We start from the raw sequence: 6,786 nt of genomic DNA on the forward strand, positions 1-6,786 counted from the left end.
GGCTGTCCTGCCGGGCCAGGCTGGGGCGCTCCACGGCTCCCTGTGCTCCAACCTCCGCCTGCACACATCCCGTGGCCCCGGCTTCCCGCGGCCCTGCTCCCTCCGGCTGGGGCTCGGGGCGGTGCCGGGGCAGCGGGGCAGGGCTGCGCCTGTCTCTCCCCAGCGAGCCCCGAGTGCTGGGGTGCAGTGCAGTCTCCAGCAGGCGTATGGGGCTGGCACAGGGGGATGCTGGTGTGCCTCGCCTTTCCTGGGGTCTCCATCACAAGCCCTGCCTGGTGAGACCCCCTCTCCAGGCACATGCAATGTGTCTGTGCTTGAGGGCTGGAATGACAGCCAGGAGAGCACAGGGGGAAAGGGTGGGCTCCTTTTGGGGCATGCAAGATCTTCTCCGGGCTAGAAACACAAGTGAAAGCACCAGTGTGCCTCAACAGGATTTCAGTGTTGCTGTTTAGTGGCCATGGGGCCTGGAGGATACTGCGCTGGGCAGCCTGGGCATACAAGTCCTTCTGCCTCTGTCACACACAGCGGCTTGGACAGGGCAGCTGAAACAAAACACCCAGGGCAGCTAGAATGGATGTCTGGGGTAGTGGAGGCTTGGGGGGAGGATTTTTCCTTGTTTTTAACCCATTCTGGGGCAAGTCAAAGCTGTACTACTCTCCTGATCTTCTCCCTCCTGCATGGCCTGCCCCATGTCCAGAGCCTATGTTAAACGTCTAGAAGAATTGAAATAATAACGCTGTTACCTGCCAATGGCAGCAAGTTCTTTGCCCCTGTGCCTCGCTCCAGCCAGTACACAGTAACCTGGAGGTGATGCTCTGTTCCCACCCGACTCAGCCCCATCTCACAAATCTGGGGTACAGCCAATGTGACCCAAATGGCTGCCCTGAGAGCAGCTTTGGGCTGTGTCTATAGTTGCCTGCCAATAGCTGGAGGCTCAGTCCTGTGTATTCCACTCCGCATCAGCCACTTCTCTTCTCTTTCCTGTCCCAAAGACTGCCCCAAGGCCTGGGGTGACCTGGTGAGGGGTACACAGAACTCCTGGCCACAGCTCATCTGCAGCCCAGCTCCAATGGCCACCCTGAGAAAGCCCCTGGCCACAGCAAAAGCACAAGGTGTTGGCATTAGGAACCGGACAAGGCTCTTGAGCCTTATGAAATCCTTCTCGTAATCTCCCAATATTGAAGGAGAGGTGTAGCAAGGTGGGTGTGACTCCTCCAGCACCCTGTGCACACACCACCCCTGCATCCTCACCTCAGTCCTCTCTCCCAGGCTGTTGGGAGCCCAAGGATGGGCCTGCATCCATTCAAGGGGGGTGTCCAAAGAGATGGATGTCTCTGGGTTCTCAGGCAACCCTGCTGGCCTCTGGCCCCTTCCCTACTGCACTTTCTTTTAAAAACATGATGTTTTTCAATGGAACAGGAATCACTTTCACCAGCAGCTCTTAGTTCTTCGTGTGTGGAACAGAAGGCAATGACAGAGTGTTTAGGTTCATGGACATGACCTGAAGGTCTCACACACCACAAAACAGCACCCAGAATCTCGCCCACCAAACAGCCATCCAGATGAGATGCAGCACAGCATGGATTAGGCAGAGGTATAATTCCAAAATCCATAACTTAAGTGAAGCAGGAGAGGGTGTCTGAGGACAAGGAGAGGAAGCTGCTTTGATGTGTATCAGGATGTTTATCTTGATATCAACAGCCCTAGTTCTCTTTTTTAATGAAGTTGCTCCTCACTTTGAAGTGGATCCTCCTGTGCTGTGCATGGCTGCAGCTCGGGGAGATCCTGCACAGACTGAAAACTGTGAGACCAAAGTGAAAACTCAGGGATGAGAGCAGCCGAGCTGCCTTTGGACCTGCCAGACAGAGGAAGGGGTCAGACGGATTTTTGAAGGCAGGTTGAAGGCAGGGTGAGACAGAGGACAGAGTCAGATTTTTGAAGGCAGGTTGAGGGCAGGGTGCAGGGAGATGCTGTGCCTGGGAGCACTTGGCACCTCCCTGCAGCACCCACAGCCCCAGGGTGTACAAACATTTATGAGGTCCCTTGGAAGGAGGTAGGTGTTGCTCCAGGTCCTCCCCCACCACGGGGAGGAAGCCTCCAGCTCAGATTATCCATCTTCCCAACAGGCGACGGCTTCATTAGTTAATTAGAACAACAATCCTCATGGGCTCATCTGGGATTTGTAGTTGTGCTGGCAGGAGATTTGCTGACTGCAGGCAAGCCCTGGGGCAAAGCTGCTCAGGAGGACTTGGCACACGGTGCCCTTAGGGACTTACCTCCCTCCTTCCTGCTGAGCCAGGAGCCTCTGGATTGCACTTGTTCCAAGCCCATTTAATTTTAGCCAAAAACATTCCTCTTCAAAATGCAGAGCCTTGTGTTTTAGCTGTGGAGGTGATGAAGCATATTTATGTAAAGTAAGAATAATCTGTAATATTCCTCCCATTGTAGACACCTCTCTCAGCCCAACAGGAAGTTTCAATATGATTTCTCTAATGCAGGCTCCATTGAGAGCTCTGTTCACACATAACAACATATTGCCTAGCGCTTGGGGCTCAAGGGAAATTTTAGTGGTAGTGTTTGAGTGGGGGGAAATGATTTTTAAGGGAAAACTTTAATCTGCAAGCCATAAAGGGAACAGTAGCTTTTCGTCTATGGACAGTGTTCTCAGCCTCTGCTAACTTGATTTTATCATCCTCTGCAGGCTTGCTTCTTAAGATAAATTTATCCAGGATTGCATTTGGTGTAACAGCTTGATTTCTTTTGGTGCAAGGCTGATTTCTCACAAGAGCGACTGCCTTAATTTCCTACCAGTTGACAGCAAGTGCAGCTGCATTTTGTACTCGTAGACTTTGTCCTTGCAATCCCAGCCCTTCCTCTGCTCACCAGCCAGGATGTGCCAAGGCTGCTCTTTCAGCATCACCCCTCTGTGGGCTGTAGATATGTGCCTCAGGGATAGAAACACTTGGCTTCCTTGTCCTAACAGAAAGAGCTGTCAGGACTCACAGATCCTACCCCAAGATTCATCCAAAGGGGTAAATCTAAGCTGCAGCACTCTGATGCACCCCGGACATCCCCAAACTCTCATTGCTATGGCAACAATTTAGCAAATTTAGCACTGCAAAATTATTTGCAATTTTAAACTGTTGCCAAGATCTTCCTCAAAGGCTCTCTGCGGGTTGTTTTGCTCTTGTTTTTCATGTAACCTTCCCTCCTTTTATGTGCTCTTCATTTTGGCACAGCTCCCTTCCTTGAGGGATGACCTTTCCCACCCATTTACTCACTCCGCTCCTTGGCCCTGCTGGCCTTGAAAATCTTGTTAAAGGACGTGTTCATTTACTGGAAGTCTCCAGCATGCGGATCTGAGCAGATCTCATGCTGTCTGCAGGCAGCCTGCCCCCCTGGCTGCTCTATTAATTTCTCTTAGCAAGCTCCCTGATTTCTATGCAGTTCCCTTGATGAAGTTAAGCACGACTCAAGTGGTTTTTCCGCTCGACAGAGCAGGTCTTCAACAGCCCTCTTCTAAATTGCCAGGGATAAAGTCCTGAGTCCAGCCCCCCCGCAGGTTTCCCCACCAACCTCTCCAAGAAACTCAACTAGCAGCAGCTGAAAATCTTGATGCTTTGTATCACCAGGACATTTTTCCTGATTTCCCATGTCTCAGTGTCCCCCTTTCCTGCCTGCTGCTCCCTTCCAGCCATGTGACCATGGCAGCTGCTGTTTGTCCCTTGACACACTGCCCCTGCAAAGCTCTGGTCCCTGTGGGTACAGTCAAGCCTTGACCCTCATACCCATGGCCCCTCCACCCCTACCCTGATGCCAAACTGGGCGTGCTCTGCCACTTTTTTGTTTCCCCACTCCTCCAGGTGTTGTGACATGATGTGCTGCTGGGACAATGCTGGCTCTTAGTGCCCTGAGCTCCCCAACACCCCCTTGTCAGCTCTGGGCTGATTTTGTCATGCTCGGCTCTGTCTCAGTTCTGTGGCACAGGTACCCATGGCAGGGTGTTTCCCAGGAAAAGGGCCATGGAGGGCTGCCCCACGGCACTGGAACTGGGCTTTCTTCCAGTGTATCTCCCACTTGTGAGTGCCTGGCTGCCAGCTGCTCCTCACCCAGCATGCAGCAGACCGGGGTGAAGCTCTGAGGGGTCCCTGATCCCCTCTCCGGAAGGTGGGGATGGCAGCAGGGAGGATGAGACCTGGAGCTGGGGCACGGGGCAGGAGGAGGGGTGAGAAAGCAGGCTGTGCATGGGCTTCCCCAGGGAAAACAGGGTCCCTTTGCATGCACAGAGCTGCGCCCCCAGGCTGGCTATGGCGCAGGCACTGCCTGCAGGGCTGAGAGACAGCCAGGGACCGAGCAGGGCAGGGCCAGTGCCTGTGAGCTGCATGGTGGTGCCAGCCGAGGGTGATGGATGGGGCTGTGTGGGGAGGGCAGTCAAGCCTTGCTACTCTGATGAGAAAATCATCGAGTGGCTGCAGGGTGCTTCAGGCAAACTGCAAAAATAAGAGAGCAGCCAGGGCATACTCTGAGCCCTTCATCATCCCCGGAGCAGCACAATGACAGCCGTGTCCGGCCAGGGAGCAAGCTCTGTCTGTATCCACCATGGGATTTACATTGATGGGGGCGGAAAGGCTTTGCCTCCCTGGGTCTGGCAGCACAGTAAGCAGGAGGGCTGAGCACTCCCAGCTCAGCTCCAGGGGATGATCTGTGGCTCTTGACCTGGGGTTTCATGAGGACACAGGGAGAAAATGCTGAGGCAGGGACAGCAGGGTTACACATCCCTCCCTACACACCTGCCTGGGGACTCACCAACCCCCAGTGACCGATCTGGTGACAGCCTCAGCCACCCTTCCACCCGCACCTCCCAGCCACGGCGCTTAGCAAGGGGCACAGCACCCCTGTGCACCCAGACAGACCCCAAACCCTTGGACCTCTCACCAGCCTCCTCCCGCTGCTTCCTGGCCAGGCACACGGAGGCAGGGAGAGGAGGAGGAGGAGGAGGGATGCCGGGTGCTGCCTGCGTGCGCGCAGTCTGCTGCAGGGCTCAATAATTCAGGCCTGACACATTAAAGTTGCATGGCATGCAATTGCCATCTGCAACGACAGACTGCGTCAGGGCTGCTGGGAGATGAGCGCGGACAGGAGGCGCTGGGCGGGCAGCGTGGGAGGGTCCGGCAGCCCCCGAGGAGGGCAAGGTGAGGGCAGCAGGCGGAGCAGCTCTTCAGCGGGGACTGGCGTGGGAGGAGGATGTGGCAGGAAGCACAACGCCACTGTTTGGGATGGACGTTTCCAAGAAACTTGTGTTGGAGCAGGGAGCGCTGGCCCGATGGCACTGACAGCGCAGGCAGGATGGAGCAGGGATGCAGCAATCAGGGGGATACTGCTCCTGGGGCTATCGCCTTCTGGTGCATCCCCTGTGCCCACTGCATCCCACCTATCAGGACAGAGGCTGCAGAGACTTATGCTGCCCCACACACGAGACAAAAACTCTACCCAGCTGTGTCTGTCCCCAGGTCCCTGCCACCACCTGACCTGGAATGGCTCGAATCCCCCCCATCCCTTTCCAGCACTGAGGAAGCAAAGCTCCTCATCGGCTGTTCCGGGAGTTGGTTGCCATGGGGATGTCAGATGTACCTGGCTGTTATAGGGATACTGTTGCCATGGTTATGTGGTTGCTGTGCCTGGCAGAGGCAGGGATGGAACATCGGGAAAGCTGTTTACACTGGGAGGGTAGGACTCACAGAGACTCCAACTCTCTGAGCAGGAGGGGAAGGTGGGAGAGTCCAGCCTTCACCCCAAGTGCATCCTCAAGGGGCAGGGGCTGGAGGCTTTGGGGAACCGTGACAGAAAAGCTCACTAGACCCAGAGGGATGGACACACTGGTGCTCCTGACCTTGCCACAAAGGGGAGGTGACTGATGGGAACGGGAGTCCCCCGTGGTGTGTCCCAGGGAGAGGTGGGAGAGGCACACACAGCCCCTGTGCTGGGTGTCCCACAGGAGAGACCTGCTTCTCCATGCTTGCAGCAGGGAGCAAAAACCCTTCCTGTCCTGCAGTACTGTGTGTTCTGCACTTGCACTGAGCTGCACCCCGAGCTAGGCAGGGGATTCTGCCCACCCTGGGATTAGGAGATGAAGTGAGGATGGGGATTCCCAGCTCTCAGCAGGCAGCCCACGGGCCCCCAGGGACGAGCTGGGCTGGCAGAGAGTGCCTGGATTCCCTCCAGTGCTGCTTGGCTGAGCTCCCTCCTGGGCAGTGCGGTCAGATACGTGGCCTGTCCTTGAGATGAAAAATGCAGTTGCTGGTTTAATTAAAAGGAGAGGGAGCTCTGAGCTGCACCAGCTGCCCAGAAAAGCAGAGTCTAGCAGAGCTGGTGTCTGGCTCCTTCAGGCTCCCCTGGGCAGCTCTCCTGGCTAAAACCCTTGCCCATCTCTTCCAGGACCCCTCAAGGGTCCAGTCCCATTTGTGTCACCCCATGGTGTCTGCTGTGGGGCAGGCAGGGGCTGTGCAGCTTCTTGCACAGGGATAGCTCATCCCACCACTGGCTCAGTTCTTGTAGAGTCTTCACAAATTTGATAAGCAGCAGGTTTTCACTTCAGCCCTGCAGCAATGAGACAGGAGATGAGGGATGGGTAAGGGTGCTCCATGCAGCCCTGACACCTCCATGAAACTGGGATGCACTGGTGTAGGACAAGCTTGTGCCCAGTGTGCGTTCCACTCCACCTCTTGCTGATGTGAAAGCTAAAGCTGAGCTCCTTATCCTCTGGGGGCTGCTACTGCCAGTGGGGTG

The sequence above is a fragment of the Zonotrichia albicollis genome, chromosome Z, assembly GCF_047830755.1.
Source record: "Zonotrichia albicollis isolate bZonAlb1 chromosome Z, bZonAlb1.hap1, whole genome shotgun sequence".
NCBI classification, from domain to species: Eukaryota; Metazoa; Chordata; class Aves; order Passeriformes; family Passerellidae; genus Zonotrichia; species Zonotrichia albicollis.